At 43.1% G+C, this 15,968-nt stretch overlaps 1 long non-coding RNA gene across 2 annotated transcripts in view; it reads right to left on the bottom strand.

The window, feature by feature from the left end:
- Positions 1 to 2,384: 2,384 nt before the first annotated feature.
- The window catches only part of LOC108502087, a 116,839-nt gene continuing 103,255 nt past the window's right edge, over positions 2,385 to 15,968 (bottom strand). For both annotated transcript variants that reach the window (XR_001876345.1, XR_001876344.1), the window contains exon 3: positions 2,385 to 2,456. This is a non-coding gene — a long non-coding RNA (uncharacterized LOC108502087). The remainder of the gene's footprint in view (positions 2,457 to 15,968) is intronic.

Here is a 15,968-nt window from a genome sequence, read left to right on the forward strand (position 1 = left end):
CTTTTTTTTTTTTTTTTAAGTGCTTGTCTTAAATATCTGTACCAAAATTGTGATAAAAATTTAGGCTGCATATATATTTTCATTCATCAGAAAATGCAAATCCGGGGCAACTTATGTAGCAACACATATTTGTCAGAATTGTTGACCTTTTGACCAAAGCCATCTATATAAGATAGCCCACTGCAAGAACATGAAAAAAGCCAGAGTAGAAGCTGAAGAGACGTAGATTCCCTTCAAAGGATTTGTGGGAGGTAACTCATATAAACAAGCCCATATCCAGTAAGATGAAATTTAATATCTATTTTCGGTACTTCTCTTAGAGGCACATTAAGGATCCAACATTAACAATGGGTTTAAAATAAAGAAATTTAATCTTTTCTTTTTTCCTAAAAAAGAAAATTAAAAAAAAAAAATCCAGGAAGTTTGAATGTATTATTCTATATATGACAAAACCAGTTTACTCTTTTTTAATTTCATCCTAACTTCATGTTATTAAAGATGTCCCTCCTTTTATTGCATGGGAACAAGAAGGGGAGGGCTTTCCATGAAGATGAAAAGAAAAAAGCAGTAGATCAGACCCAAAGACTCTTCTGAGCCCATCATTGGCATGTCTAAGCCAAAAAAATCTCATTAAAAACCTCAAGGAACATGTTTCACAAGTAGGTTTTCATACAGCACTGATGCAAGTAAGAGATCTGGCAGAAAAAACAGGGAGGAGAGCAGAACGGAGGCAGAAATTTGTCAAAAAAATAGCATAGCTGGGAGGATCTACAGCCCAGAAAACTGTCAAGGCAGAAAAGAAAATACCAGCTTGCTTTGAAAAGTCATGTCTTGGAAGAACTTTGAGATCCCTGAGGTGCATAACAGAGAAAAAGATGCTACTAAACAAAAAAGATTCAATCTTTATCAATTTCCAGAAAAGCTTAACCTGTGGATATAGGAACTGCAAGGAGGAGAGTATCTGCCTGCTTCCAAACCTAGATGGAATTTTATTTTGGAGAAACCAAAGCAGTAATCAAAGTTGTGAGAAAATAAAAAATGTTAATTTCAGCATCGTAATAAATTTTAATAATTCAGCATTTTAATAAATTTCAGCATTTTAATAAAATGTTTTGAGTTTTCTTTTGGGAGAAACTCTATTTCTCCTTTTCAAATGTATCTGCTCACTAGATAACATGCCATACAATGAACAAATTAAAAACAAACATTAAAATAAAAAACATATTTTTATTTTCTTTTCTTAAAAGAAATTTGAGCTAAAAAGTGACAACTAAGATCAAAAGGGATTTAGAAACCTCCTTTAATGGTAAACTTGAAAGTTGAGGACTTCTTTTTCAGAAATAGAATAAAGCCAGACACTGAGTTTCAAATTTATGCCAGGCAGAAGATCTGTCCTCTACGGAACAGCAGGAGTCACAAATAATTAATGTTCTGATAAAGCTGTGCTACTAAAAATCCAATCCCTTCATTAAACCTGAATCATTAACAGGCCACCCAAAGAAAGCAAAAGAAAACTGGACTTGACTTTTCAAGGATATTTCCTTTATTCCTGGTGGTCCCTGCCATTCTTGGAGTCACATTTTTGCTAAGCAAACAAACTGGCATGAAAAGAAAAGCTTTTCTCATCCATAGATCGATTAGATTAGATCATATCAGATCCCTGTCAGTCTGCTGAAATCACTTTTGGCCAGCCAAGACTGTAGCTGATGACTTTTGGTACCAAAAAGACAAAAAAGAAAATCAATAAAAGCTTCCTTCTCTTTCTCTTCCTGCCTAAATATTTTCAGTCACATGGACAAGTACACAAATACATACAGCAATAAAAGTATTTAAAACAAGCTTTGCTATCCCACAACATTTTCCTTAGAGACGTATGACTTTTTCTATAAAAAAATGTAATTTCTATTTATTTTCCTTGAAATTATTTTCCTTGCATTTATTTTCCTTGAAAATAAAATAGTGGCAACGGGAGAAAAAAAAAAAAAAAGCCTGCCATTAGGAATGTCTTTAATTTTATGTTACTTTTTCCATCTGTATTCTTTCTATAGAAGTAAACCTCAACTCCAAGATGGTTTTTGAGATTTACATGTTTATTTCATTTTGTTTAATACCCTAATCGCTTCACAGTAAATTTGACCACACACACATACAGTGATCCCAGCTGCTTGACTGTGGCGAGGCAAGCCGAAGACATAGTCAAAAATACAGCCCTGCTGCTGAAATCTTTGCAAAATTATAAACAAGATCCTTGAAATTATAGCTTGGCATCACACGCCAGCAGTCGTGATGCTGACACTGTTTACAGGAAAACAAGCTAAAAGCAGTCCTCTGCTCTTTGGTGCTTAAAGGCTTATGGCAAAAGAAAAACTTGCATTTAAACACTGGTGATGTACAGATGTGCTCCTGATTTGGCCCAGTGTTGTGGTTTCCATGGGTCTGAGGATGCTGTGCTTTCCCTGCAGATAGGAGAATGACACAAGTTAATATCTGAACGAATTCTTCCAGTGCCACTTTTCTCTCTCTCTCGTTTTTTTGGGAGGCTGTTAATTCATTAGCTTTTGCCGTTCCCTTCGTTGTAAAGCCCAAAACAAACAAGGGCTTGTTTGCAGCTTTCGGAGCTGCTTCCCACTTTTCATGGGAAAACACGGAGAAAAAGCTGGGGCTGTGATCTTCAAAGGCATAAAACCCCCAGTTTCATTTGGTCTGTCCTGATCTGTGCCACACACTGTTCATAAAAACCCAGAGCCCAGTGGAAATATCTGTGACTTTCTCAAACACCCAGGACCCCAGGGCTGGGAGCCACCGTACACAACAGGGGAGGCTTGTTCCCATGACCTGGACATGCTGCAGGAGGAACAGCCCAGGTGTTGCCACTGCTCTGTGGAACTTTTCCCCTTTTCCTGGGGTTTTACACAGAGTGAAGTACCTGTGAGTACCTGGCTCTCCTTCCTGGCATACCAAAAATTTGGAGGGTGATGCAGCGATGCACAGGGTGCCTGGACAAACGCTGTGTAGATACCTGCCTGCATTCCCTGAGCCACGGCCTTTATTTTTTTTACGGCACTGTAAGTCCAGTAATAAAACCGACAGAAATTCAGTGTACATCTACCAGTTCTGTGGAGGGAAAAGAGATAGAACCAGATGGACAGATTTAAAAATAAAAGAAAAGAAAACCAATATTCCAAAAGCTCTCTTTCCCTAGGAACACCCTCGGAAACAGAGCCTGACGGCAGTGGGATGAACAAAACCACACCATCTGTGTTTCTAAGCAGCCTGGACTTTTCAGAGTATGTGGGTGCTCTTTATGAGAGACCTGGGTGAGCAAGGGTGAGATCACAGGGTGCAGAGATCAAATAAACCCACGATCAGAGCCAGATAATGACTTGAGGACATGGAGGCATTTTGTGCTGCCTGCAGCTCTCCTTGCTCTGCCGGTGAAGTTAATCACAAGCTGAGCCACACTGCCCTATAAAGCTCCTTATCAAGATTTCACATCTGGCCTGCACATCTTAATTTAATGATGATATGGTAGCATCCCCTCGCCACTGCACAGCACAAATTATCACATTGCTTCCCGAGGACATAAATCTCATTTAGCATTTCTTCCCCTTCAGGGAGTGTTACAGGCCAGAGAGCAGGATAAAGATATCCACCCAGTTGCATATAAGGAGCTTCTTATGTGGGGAGCAAGTCTGAAAAGCACCCGTCCCTGAGAGATGCTGCAGTTTTGTGGGATTAACACCTTTCCCTAAACTCCCTGTGCGAGGCTACAGTCAGAAGACCTCGGAAGTTGATCTGCATCAGCTGGGAATGTGGTCCATTTTGTGCAGAGCTCCCCAAACCACCTTCCCATCATTATTCCTGTGAGTTTTTTTGCAATGGGGATGTAGAAGGGAAAATTCTGGTGGGGACAGTCCATCATGGAGGCAGAGCTGAGCTTCTCAGCCATTCCATAACAACATCTGGGTCCTGCTATCTCGATTCGATCCTCACCCTGAATCCACAGGAAAAACAGTTTTCTGGCTACACGAGTTAAATCAACAAGAGGGGAAGAAATTCCCAGCTCTCTAACAGGGACAGTGGTGTCCACAGCCCCATTCTTTCTCAAAACTTTGTTATTATGGGATGGAGTGTTAAGGATCTGTCAGCATTTCTATTACAAACCTCAGTCTTTAGAGGTTTATAAACGCAGCCATTTAAAATAACACTGCATTAAAAAGTAGGTATGTGAGTTGTCAGCAGTGGTGTTTCTGTTTTCTTTAAGATGGTTTAAAGACGTTTTAGCAGATTATTAGCCTTAGAGAGGTCAAAAATAATCAGAGGTGGTTTTTTGGCTACATTTTTGGCTACCTCTGGACAAATAATGGTTTAATTTGAAAAACACTGAATACATAATATGAACTGTCTTTGAGCAACAACAACAAAAAAAGGAAAAGCCTCAGCTAATGGCCACACTATTTATGTTTTAGAAACAGCTCCTGCACATGCACAGCTTATGCTCGGCTTTGGAAACTTTCCCTGTGATGTGGGTAACGGGATACAACAATAGTTACATGGACAGAGTGGTTGTTTCCATGACCTGGGCTCACCCACATCACCCCCAGGGGACAAGCCATGCCCAAACAGGGGCTGTCCTGAAAGAAGAGTCTCAGGATCGGGTGACCAGAGGCTCAGGGAGGGGGCACAAGGGCACCTCAAACCCTCTGTCTCAGCCCAGCTTCCACCAGCCATTGCTGATCAGAGCAACCTCTGATCCTGTTTCACAGCCTGGGATGGGTTGGTCAATGAGTTGCTGAACACTGGCAGCATCAGCACCTCCTCCCACATGAGTGGGCTAAACTCCAGCAGTATGAACAGAGAACACGGATGACAGAGATTTAAACCTTCATCTAGGAGGGCATTTGGACCATCTCATCTTAGGTGAGCAAGGGGCGCACCCATGTCCACGACCAGAACAATTATGTTTTTGGGCAGGCTCCTGCCGTGGACCTCAACTAGATGAGGATAAGTCCTGGAAACCTCATGGTCTGTGAAACTGAGGGGAGGAAAGACTGGAGAGGGAGGGAGGAACTGCCTCAAAAACTGCCTGTGTGCCATTAAATGCTGTTACCAGCAAAAAGTCAAAATGGTGTTTTTCCCTTTCCCTTCATGAAGAAAATTACAGGCCTGATATTTTGTTACAACAATAATTGCCCCTGAGATTGGCTTGCAATTATTTTGGTGAGTCTGACCTTCCAAAGTGAAATGACATGAACAGCACAGCATCCATGGGCCCAGGTAACAGCCAGCTTAACAGCTTCTAATTATTTCCCATCACCTCTTGATCTTCTTTATCTGATTGTTGCTTCAAAGTACTTCAGCAAAGAGAAGATGGCCTCAGCACTCATTATTTGTGTCTATGTCTTGGTGAAAGTTTTGGAGCACTTTCACTGGGCAGAGAGTAGAGACTGCCTGTGCTGCCTGAAACACATTTTTAACTAACGAAGCAATGGTTCAGTGCTAAACATACTGTATCAACCAGACAAGACATTTGAGATCTTTTTTTTTTTTTTTGATACATAATTATTAACGGCTTTGCCAGAATATCTATTTTGGAGATTGTTCATACATAAGAACTTGGCAAAAATCATGACTATGGACTAGTTACAGAGTAATTATATCAATGCAAGCTTCAGAGTGTGAGTCTCTTATTCTGTAGTAATTTTCAGAGGTGAATAAAAATAAATGTAATCAAGATTACATTATGAACAATGTAAAGAGTCTGCTTTGTTTATTCTTCCCTTTGAAAAATCCATCACTCCAGAGTGATGTGAAGATGAACTCCCATCGGTCCTGAGTAAGTGCTAATGCTTCCTGAAGTTTTTGCCTGAGATCCTGCTACTTCAGCCCCCCCATCCTGACTACTGACCAGATCCAGCCCGGAAAGGACTAGATAATGTTTCCTTCTCCATCACCTCTGGGCACATGCCAGGTGCTGCCCTGATTCCCATTTCTGCTCTCCCTTTGTCTCCAGTGTCTTCTGTTCCTTCTTTAACTTAATTCTTCTCTCTCTCCCTAGCCTGCTATGTATAAATATATATATATATATATATATATATCTGATCTAGTCAGCCAAGATTACATTGCTATTGCTATTTATTTATGCAGCTGGATTTCTGAGCCTGCAACCAAAAAGGCAACAAAAAGTAATGCCTTAAATAGTTTGCCCATGGTGGAGCTCTCCTGGAGCTGCTGAGGCAGGGAGCTGCCTGTCTCCAGCATGGAGGCCTCACCATGACTCAGCTCCAGAAGCTGTTTTCTGGCTTTGCTCTTCTTTTCTCTTTCCTTTTCATATGTGCTTGTCTTTGGGGCTGGGTTTTCCTTTCTCCTTCCAGAAAGAAAACTGGAATTCAGCAACAACAGTAGCAGAAACAGCCCCAATCTGTCTTCATTAAAACTTCCTTTTCCCAGAAAAGGCAGTTTCGCCATCTCTAACATTGTCTAACCATGGTCAGAAAGGGGTTTCATGACAATGGAACAGTATAAAGGAAGATCGCTCAAAAGCTAAAGCCCTAATATTTTGTGTTTCAGATGCTTTCATGTCTTTTATTTTGCCTTCTGGAGTCAGAGATCTTTGTATTCAAAGCCCCAAATGTTATTTATAGCACTTTATGGAGACAGACCCATCAGCACCCAGGCTGTCCAGACCTCTTCATCCGATTTTCGTTAGCGCTGTACCACAAGCCCACGACATTTAGCAAACGCAAAACCAAGATGAGGAGGCAGAACAGTACAGCATCAAAATGAGCCTGTGCCTTCCCAAACCCCACACGAGCATCCCAGCCGTTCACATAACCTTCCTTCCTCAGAGGAACCACAGATTTATTTACTAGCAAGAAGACAGCTGTACTGTCTCCTTGCAGTCATCCACAGCATCTTCTTCACACGCACCACTGCAGTTGATTTGGGTTTTTGCACTTTATTCCACTGAAAAAACAGAATTTGACCTGGTGATTTCACTTATTGCTGGTACTCAGGGTCACTTTGTCACCCTCAGCCCAGGGGAACGGCATTAATCCTGCAGCACTGCAAGGCAGCCATCGCACAACACAAGAAAAATTATAGAGACGATAAACTCCACAATAGGGGATGAGTAAAGGCTCTCATACCTTCACCCCACTAATTTCTGCTCAGACCCTGGAGAAGCCCTTAACTTCTCCCTGTCCCCCTACAACCAGTCACGACAGGCACTGGATCAACACCAAACCACAAGCCATGACCCACCTTCTGTAAGCGGATACATTTTGTATTTAATACCACGGTAAATTAAAAAATGGCAGACCACATCAAGCTTTTATTTCGCATACAATAAAAGGGTTTCCTCAGTCATAAAAAAATGGGCAAGGAGAGGGGGAAGAGGCCACCACACAACAAATTCCTTCCTTTAGTCTAGAGAATTTGCGGGGGCGGGTTCAGGGGGAAATTTGCCAGTTAATAAAATGTCGCGTATGAATTATACATCAGGACTGGCCCCAAACGTGAACCAGACACGGTTTGGTGTGCTGGGATCACTGCACTGGCACAGTGCAGGATCACGTCCAGTTCTGCAAAGACTGGTATACAAGCTTATCTCCAAGGTTTAAGCTCCTCCTGCCTCCAGTTAAACAGTGAAGGACATGTGTAAGTATTCACATACTGAAGGACTTAGTTTTACAAAGACCTCTTTGTTCTGCAAAGGTTGCCTACACTGGAAGAAATACAAAAACAATAGAAAACATTGCAATTGTTTATCCTCTTGGTTAAAAAAATTATGCATGCATCCAAATATATTCGCCTTTAGATAGACTTTGCCCCACGTTTTTTCTGATGTACTGGATGCAGATGTTAACAATAAATTTCTGTACCCAAAATTCACACACATCAGTAGAGGAAAATCCATTGACTTGAAGGGAATGTTGTAGGAGCCCAAGAATCGAGCTCTGCTGATTTTTCAAACTGAAACCAAAACTGGTTTTAAAATTACTGCAGCAATGATGTTGCCTTTGTAATAACTCTGGCATTAGACCCCCTTATTACTGACAAATAGAGGATTTATGTATTCTACACACTCCTCACATTGCTCAGTGTATCCCAGCCCCACGACAGTGCCACACACTCTATCAACAGCTAGATACACACAGTCCTCATCCTGAAGTCCTTGGGATGCAGGCGTAAAATCCCAGACAGGAGGCAACAGACCTATGGATAAGCTTGTAGGAAAAACAAAACAACTCATGTCAAGACAGAAAGCAGTGTGTTTCTACGCCCCAGCTGCCTAACCATTAATCTTTTTCACGCTATATTTATCTGCCGCTCATAACAGTTTGTTTTATAACGCTTTTTTGTTTAGCTACAGTAGCCTTCCAGACTTCCACGAGGCAGCGGGACGGGCTTTGCAGCGAGCACGTCTCCGCCGCGCGCGCATAGCCAAGCTCGCCTCTTCACCGCCCGGCCGGAGCCCAGCCAGGACAATGCGGGAACCACCACGTGTGAGCATCCTTTTATCATGCCTGTCCTTCTTTTCCACGGCACAGCAGAGCTCTGCCGAAGCCTCGTCGCGTTAGCGCGGTTGTGGTGACTTTAATACGGGGTTACGGCGGCAGAACGAGCACATTCACTGCTGCGCTGCACAAACACCACGTCATGAGTGGAGCACGCTGAGGACTCCCACAACTTCCACACCACATACCTCCCATGCAGCAATCCTGATAAATACTTCAGGGGGGAAAAAAACAAGGGGGGGGGCGCTGGGGGTGGGAACAGGATATTTTAATTGACTTGACACTAAATTCCACTCCCCGCGTTGAATCAACTGAGCATTAAATTCATGTGTCTATTATGGTATGTGCAGATGTGTCAGGGTATACACGTTAAGTGTTTCCAGTCGCTCACTGAGTTATTTTCTCGTTGAATAAAAATCATGTGAAACCCATTAAAGGAAGGACCAACAGAATTTGATAACAAGATGCAACAGCTATCTAAGGTTTTTGAACAATCCCAACAATTTCAGGCGAGAAATATAACTTTTCAGCACTTCTTCCTAATATTCACTAGAGGTGAAGTATTTCCTGGAGTGGAAACAAGGGCTTTTGGGGGTTTGGTTTATTGTTGGGTTTTTTTAAATGGTGCTATATTAGCTTGGGCTGTTGTTTGGTTGGGGTTTTTTTTAAGGAAAAGATCAAGGGAAGATAAAAAAATTAAAATATTTTTATTATTTTTTTAATATAAGATCTCTGATAAAGTTGGATTGAAATATTTCGACAATTAAGATGCATTTTTTTCTGGCTTAAATATGTTCAATTTTCCTCCTTTTTTTAAAGCTTCAAAATTGAAAGGAAAGGCCTCAAAATACTTTAAACAAATTATTTTAGTTGAATGAATGGAGAAAAAATTTTCAGATTTTTTCTACATGTGAAATTTAGAGATTTTAACGAAAAAGTGCACAACCCCTTGGAAAACTATGCCAGCAATAGGACAGAGGAGTCACAGTGTAATCAATTCTGTTTAAAAATGAGAAGGCTAAATTCTCTCCTGGCCTAAGCAAAGCAAAGAGCATTAGATGAGGTGAGGATTTGTCTTCTAGAAAGAAAATCATCTTTTTTTCTTATAGGCAGAGCATCCTCCTGGTTGGTGTGAATCACCAGGATACAGCAGAGGATGTGGCCTCATGCTTTTTAAACAGTTCCCATCAAAATTCCAGCGGGAGCCAGCGGGGTTTCATGGCAGTAGAATCCCCTTCTCCAGAGTGGGGATTTGTACAGATCAGACTTTGTACTGTAATGAAAGCAGCAAGTCTCTTTCAGGCCACCAAGGTCCCTGAAGACTCCACATTTATTTGCACAAGGCCCAACATTTCTAAGATGTTCACCTCCTTCTTTTCATTTTTTTTTAAATTACATTTATGATTTTAACTACTGAGGGATGAGTGAGAAACTGCGATGGAGAGTGGCAGCAAGAGCAGCAGGACCTTTCAAACACAGAACCCACTTCAATCTATTGTTATCTAACTCACCCATGGAAAACAGAGTCCAATATTTCCCTTGAATCCAAAATGATCTACCACAGCAATTTTCATTACTCCAAGAAAAAGAGAGCGAGAGAGAAGGGAGGGGGGAAAAAAAAAGACATTACTTCTCTGAATTACACGCCACTTTCATAATTCTCCCTGAAGTACCACACAGGGACTGTGTTGAAGGGAGGAAAATGAAAACAGCTGTGGAGGTTTTGGGTTACACTGCAGCTCGGTGCTGCCTTTGGCCCTTGCCCACCAGTGCAGTTTGTTCTAATCCTGGTCGTGAATGTCCGTATTTGTTACCGCTCACTAAGGCAAGTCTTCTGCCTCTTGGAATAATAAAAACTGTTGTGTGCTTATCTGCTAATCTTCTCCGACAGTTGCAAAAAGTCATCAAGTCAGCAACTCGCCTGGAGCCCGGGGCTGTCACTCAAAGGTGCTGCCCATGCTGGGACAGCAGCGCTGTCAGATGGGGCTTGTGAGCAGACAGGGACTGTGGGGCTGGGAGTTTTGGTGTCCCCTCGTAGGGTAGGCGGTATCCTCATGCCCCAGAGCTCCCCTTTCTCCTCTTTGTTGTTTTTTTTTCCTTTTCATTTCTGCTACAATTGCCTCACAACAAAGGAGGCATTTCCATCAGTAAACCCACTCCTCAAAATAGGTTGCATCCTTTTCGGAAGAGATTTTTGCTTCCAAGGCAGATTTTGATGCACAGAAGGTGACTTGTTTTCAGCAGTGCTGTGACTTAGAGCTGCACAGCCCTTCAGTTCCTTACTCTCATCCCTGTTGTGCCAGTCAAGTTTCTCCATCCATCCGTCCTCCACTCACCCTTCAGGTCCACTGCACTGCCACACTATTTCCTGCTCTTGCACTCCTATTTTCTCACTAATCCCTGACTTCCTCCACACTCTCCAAATAGTTCTCCTCGGCCTCAACTTTATTAATTTAAGCTGTTTATTCTTCTACCACTAGAAAGTAATTCTGTGCATTCCCTTTTCCTCCTTGCTATGTCCCTCTACCCCCGTCCCCAACCTCGCTGCATGCTGAGAAACCATTTGCCCCTTTGGAGAACTGCATGTATTTTTTTTCCCCAATGCATTTAGGAGAGAAAAGTCGGGAAGGGGGGAAAGGACGAGTTCCTGGCAGCTCCCCACTGGAGGATAGGATCTGGTTTTAATTTAGATAGTTAAAACTCGCAGCCCTGCTGGAATCTGGAAGAGGAGCGTGTGTGCGTCTCTGCGTGTGTGGTTATATAGGCACTCATTGTGTTTGTCTGTATGGAAACAGGGTGACATGTTTATTGTGAGTGTGCACGCGTGTTGCTCTTGCTCATGTGGAAATGGCACAGCGCGTTGTTTGCGGCCTGTGCCTGCGTTACATCCGTGTGGAGCCGCCTGAGCCTGACATTCGCATCCGTGCGGGAAAGTCCGAGAAAGCAGCTGACTGTGATACCCACTGAGTACTGCCCAGCTGCACCACCTAAACCTGAAAGCCTCCCCTGGGAAAGCCAGCTTATAGCACAGCATGTCAGGGGGAGATGTGGGCTGGAGAGTAGGAGCTCAGCCATGACCACGGATTTGGGAACATGAGCACCTGGGCTTAAGCACCTCTGGTCCTGCATAGAGTGATAGCAGCATGGCAGAGACACCTCCTTACTAGGGAGACTGGGCCTCTGGTCCTGGCCAAGGAAAACCAGCAGGCAACTGGTTTCTACTGGCACATCTCTCTGTGGCAGAAACATTGGAGGGCTCAGCTGGTTTTTGTGCTCCTCAGCCCCTAAAACCTGAGCACTCCTATGTAGCACACAGACATATCTATATATAAAGTAGTCATATATAGGGCTATACATGTATCCACACACGCACACACCTACAGAGTCTTCCATGTGCACGCATGCAGGACTGTGGAAGGCACTGTGTTGAGACCCCAAGGCAGCATGAAGGGGAGGCTGGGCTAATGCCTCTGCCTCTAATGCAGGTCACTTCCTCTCGGGATCCCAGCAGAAGTGACTTATTACAGGAGCTTATAAAATTCCCCTGAAGAATAATTGCAAAATGAAACAAATTGCGCTAAGTGGTGGCCAATAATTTCACCAGGGACACCAGGGCTATTAGGCCAGCCAGGAAGGTCCTTGTTCCCCCTCCACTCTCCTCCAGCTGGGACAAGCCCTATCTAAGGGGCAATGTCATCAAAGCATATATTTAAGGAGTGATTAATTTTGTCTCCATCAAAGGGCAGCTGAAATCACTGTCTGCCCAAAGCTGCTTGTGGCAATGGGCATATCCCAGCAGTGGGGCTCACCCTGAGCAGACAGACAGACACCCATCCCAGTACTTCTCCATCCATCCAGTTAAAAAGTTTTTCTGAGGGATTGAAAGCCACCTTTCTACTCTAAGTACTCTAAGCCTGCCACTCCATAAGTTACCCACGGCAGGCAGGGAGCAGAGGTTGTTCACTTGGCTGCTGCTCCTGTGGGATATTTGGATAATATTCTTGTGTCTCCCCCAGTCTCTAAACTATAATGTGCACTTCATCTGCCCACTCCTCTTCCTTACCGTTTTTCTCTGGACTCCTGAATTTCTGAGGGAACAAATTCCCCATAGTGTTGACCATTATTTTTGGCATCTGCCCAACAGCTGACCCGAGAGGAGATGTTCTTTTGGGACAAAAAAATCCCACCAAAAAAACCAAAACAAAAACTAAAGAAAAAAAAAAAAGAAAAGAAAAAAGAAATAAAAAAATAAATTAAAAAAAGCTCCAGCACATTCCCTTCCCCTTTTCCCTCTTCCTCCAAAAAAATAAAATAAAATAATCACAGAAGTGATGAAAAATGGGCCATGTGTAAAGAACTGCAGACCCCAGGGGTAGCTCTGGATTGAACTCCCTATTTATACATGGTTTTACATTATTATTTACTACAGTAATCAATGTAAAAACACTGCCTACCCTAGCAACCCCTGTGTCATATGGTGTGTATACATCACCTCTGGGAAGCAGGTCAGCTCTATAAAGAAAATCAGCCATATTTGACGTGAAACTCTGTAGTTTTTACAGTGTTTTTAAAAATGTTTTACAACATGTAGAAATGCTTCCATAAAAGCAGACTTATTAATCCCAGTTTTAAGCTGTCTTTTAAAGTGCAGTTTTCTTATACAAATATTTTCCTTGTCTCCCCACTGCTCCCTGCCCCCCCTTTTAAATAAAGTTATAATAGAAAAAGAACCGGGTACTCAGACAGGGAGGGCAGCTCAGCACTGTCCACCTCCATGGACCCCCGATTTTTTCCCAGAAGATGGGGGGAAAGAGGATAGTTTTCTATCCTAGAGGACATAACTCTCCTGGGCCCTATCAGTGATAGGGGATATTTACAGGACTTAACACGTTTTCTTATGCTTATCCCAAAGACTTATCCCCAAAGACTGAGAGTCTTTGCACCAAATGTGAAGTTCTCAACCAAGAAGTCTAAATTAGGAACCTAACTGGGCCTCTTTCCTCATCAAGGAGGGCTTCAGACAACTTAGGCCTGAATTGCCCCCTGGAGATGCCTGTCCCTTATTAACGCTGGAAAGAGTCTAGAGTAATTACGTGTCTAATTTAGGAATGAAACGCAAAAACAAAGCCAGGCCCTATTCGTGGAGATGCCTCCCTAACCCAGCACTGCTCTCTGCTGGAGCCCCAGGAGGGCTGGCTGCCCATTGGATCCTGCCCACACCCCTGTCACCCTCTGTCCCCAAGCAGTGGGACTGAGCTTCCCACCGTGGGGTCGGAGGTACCACAGGTCCAGTTGAGAAGCATCAGGGAATATATTATGTCAGCATCATCATGCCACGATCCAGCCTGGGTCTGCACGAGGATCCTGACAGCAGTGCTTTGGCTCCTGGCCACCCATGGAATTGCAATTCATTCCTTCACTCATGGAGAGGAGCAGACAGACCCCACAACACCCAGCAGGGGCATAATTCCCACAGTAGAGAATTGGGGCACTGGAGATGTGAATGCAGTGCTGTCAGAAAACCCAGGACAGCCTGGTAGATCCCTGTGTGTGTGTGCCCTGGGAAGAGGCTGTGGTCCTCCTGCAGCCTTCCCACCTCAGTAAAATGGTGATCACAACAGTGAAATCCATTTTCGCAAGCTTGTTGCTTAAATCTGCCTGGCAACATCTCTGAGGAACACTACAGAGCAGAAAAGCACTATACAAATGACAGCTCAGTATTACTGCTTTAGAGATGACCAATATATTGAAAAAAAAGTCCATTGTGTTGCCATTTAAAGTTTCCATCAGACTGATAAATATAAATTAGCTCTCAGATGAGAAAAGCTATCCTGCCAATTTCCACTGCTAATCTTTACAGTAATTCTCTTTGAGTAACAGACCGTTTTACAGATAGCAAAACTAAGACATTGAGAACTTGGTAACTTGCCTGAGGTCACACATTTTTAAGAAATCCTGACAGCCAGTGTTGAAATTCATCACATCTTTACAATAAGGACTGGGTGCTGCACTGTTCCATTAGTGAGGGACAGAACTGCTGGTCCCTGCCATCTGGCTGAACCTATTCACACACACCACCAGCCTCATCTCTGTAATAAGCTTGACCGCTGTGATGAGGGGATGCTGTTTACCTTCCCCCCTCCACGACCCCACTCTGCAGCTTCCCTTCATTGGACCCAGATTTCCACCCTGCCTGCTGTTTTTCCAGCAGTAGCATTTTGGCTCCTGGCAGACTAGAGAGACATTTCTGTCGGCAACTCAGGAATTCCCTTTGTATCTTTCCTGAGTTTAGGCTCACCTTGATGCTAGACTCTGACCCCTCTTTAATGCAGAGGAATGTGTGAAAAATTTATTCCCCTTTTCATTAAGAACTCATTTAAATTCACCAAAAGGTGACCTGGCTCCCTCCACTGTGGCTATATTGTTCTCTGGGAAGCTGTTTTATTTCTGACTTAGAGTTCAGCTGAAAAGTGATATCTCACTTCCACTGATCCAATAGTTTAATTTCTTGGCATCGACAGCGAATAAAATGATGCAGAGACATGTTTGAGGTACATTTCTTATGCTCATAAACAGTCTGACCAGCTATGATGAAACACTGACTGTCCCTGGGTGTAGTGTCCTCTTGGCTTGCTTAATTAGTAACTGTGGTAAGTGTGGGAATTTGAGTTTCCATTAAAAACTTAGAAAAATATTTGTTTTGTTTATTTGTTTTTCACAACACACAAAGTGAAAGCCAAACCCGTCATTTCTACTCTGGTTTGTTTTGTTTTCTTGACAAGTGAAAAATTGACAATCCTAGATTTGGAAGTGTTTTGGGAGCTGATCTGGAAAAGGTGCCAATGCAAACAGCATCATCCTTTGTGCCAAACAACATCCAGGAAGAAATAAAAAAAAAAAGAAAGAAAAGCACTTTGGAAAATCAAAGCCCAATTGTCAACTCACTTCATTCTCAATGTGATTCTTATTAATGTCCCTTAATCTCCTGTGTTCTCAGCCAGCACTGGACGTGTCACAGTGATGTGTGTTGCTGTGGCACGGAGATGTGTGGGGCTGGGGGCAGCACAGGTACGTCAGGAGAGTCAGAGAACCCAAATATCATCAGCAACATAAAGGGTAGAAAAAGCAACAGCTTGTCACCACTCCTAACTAAAGGGAGAGTGAGTCAGGGCAAGGAGGAAAAAGGGTACAGGGGTTGTAGTACTCCCCTCTTCTCTATTTAGGTCAAGGTTTTACTTATCCCATGCAGGTCAAGACACATTCACCAACCTATTCAACATCATCCCTCTCCAGAGCACTGACCACAAAATTACCATCCATTTCTCCCAGTACAGAAGGACTGTCAGGTAGAGACACCCATGGGGATCCCCTCTCCTGCTCTCCTGCCAGTGTCCCTGAAGAAGCTGGCTACACCACGTAGGCCACAACCAGCTGCACTTTTTCCTATTT

This window comes from Lepidothrix coronata, unplaced genomic scaffold (assembly GCF_001604755.1).
Source record: "Lepidothrix coronata isolate B3197 unplaced genomic scaffold, Lepidothrix_coronata-1.0 Scaffold112, whole genome shotgun sequence".
Classification (NCBI taxonomy): Eukaryota; Metazoa; Chordata; class Aves; order Passeriformes; family Pipridae; genus Lepidothrix; species Lepidothrix coronata.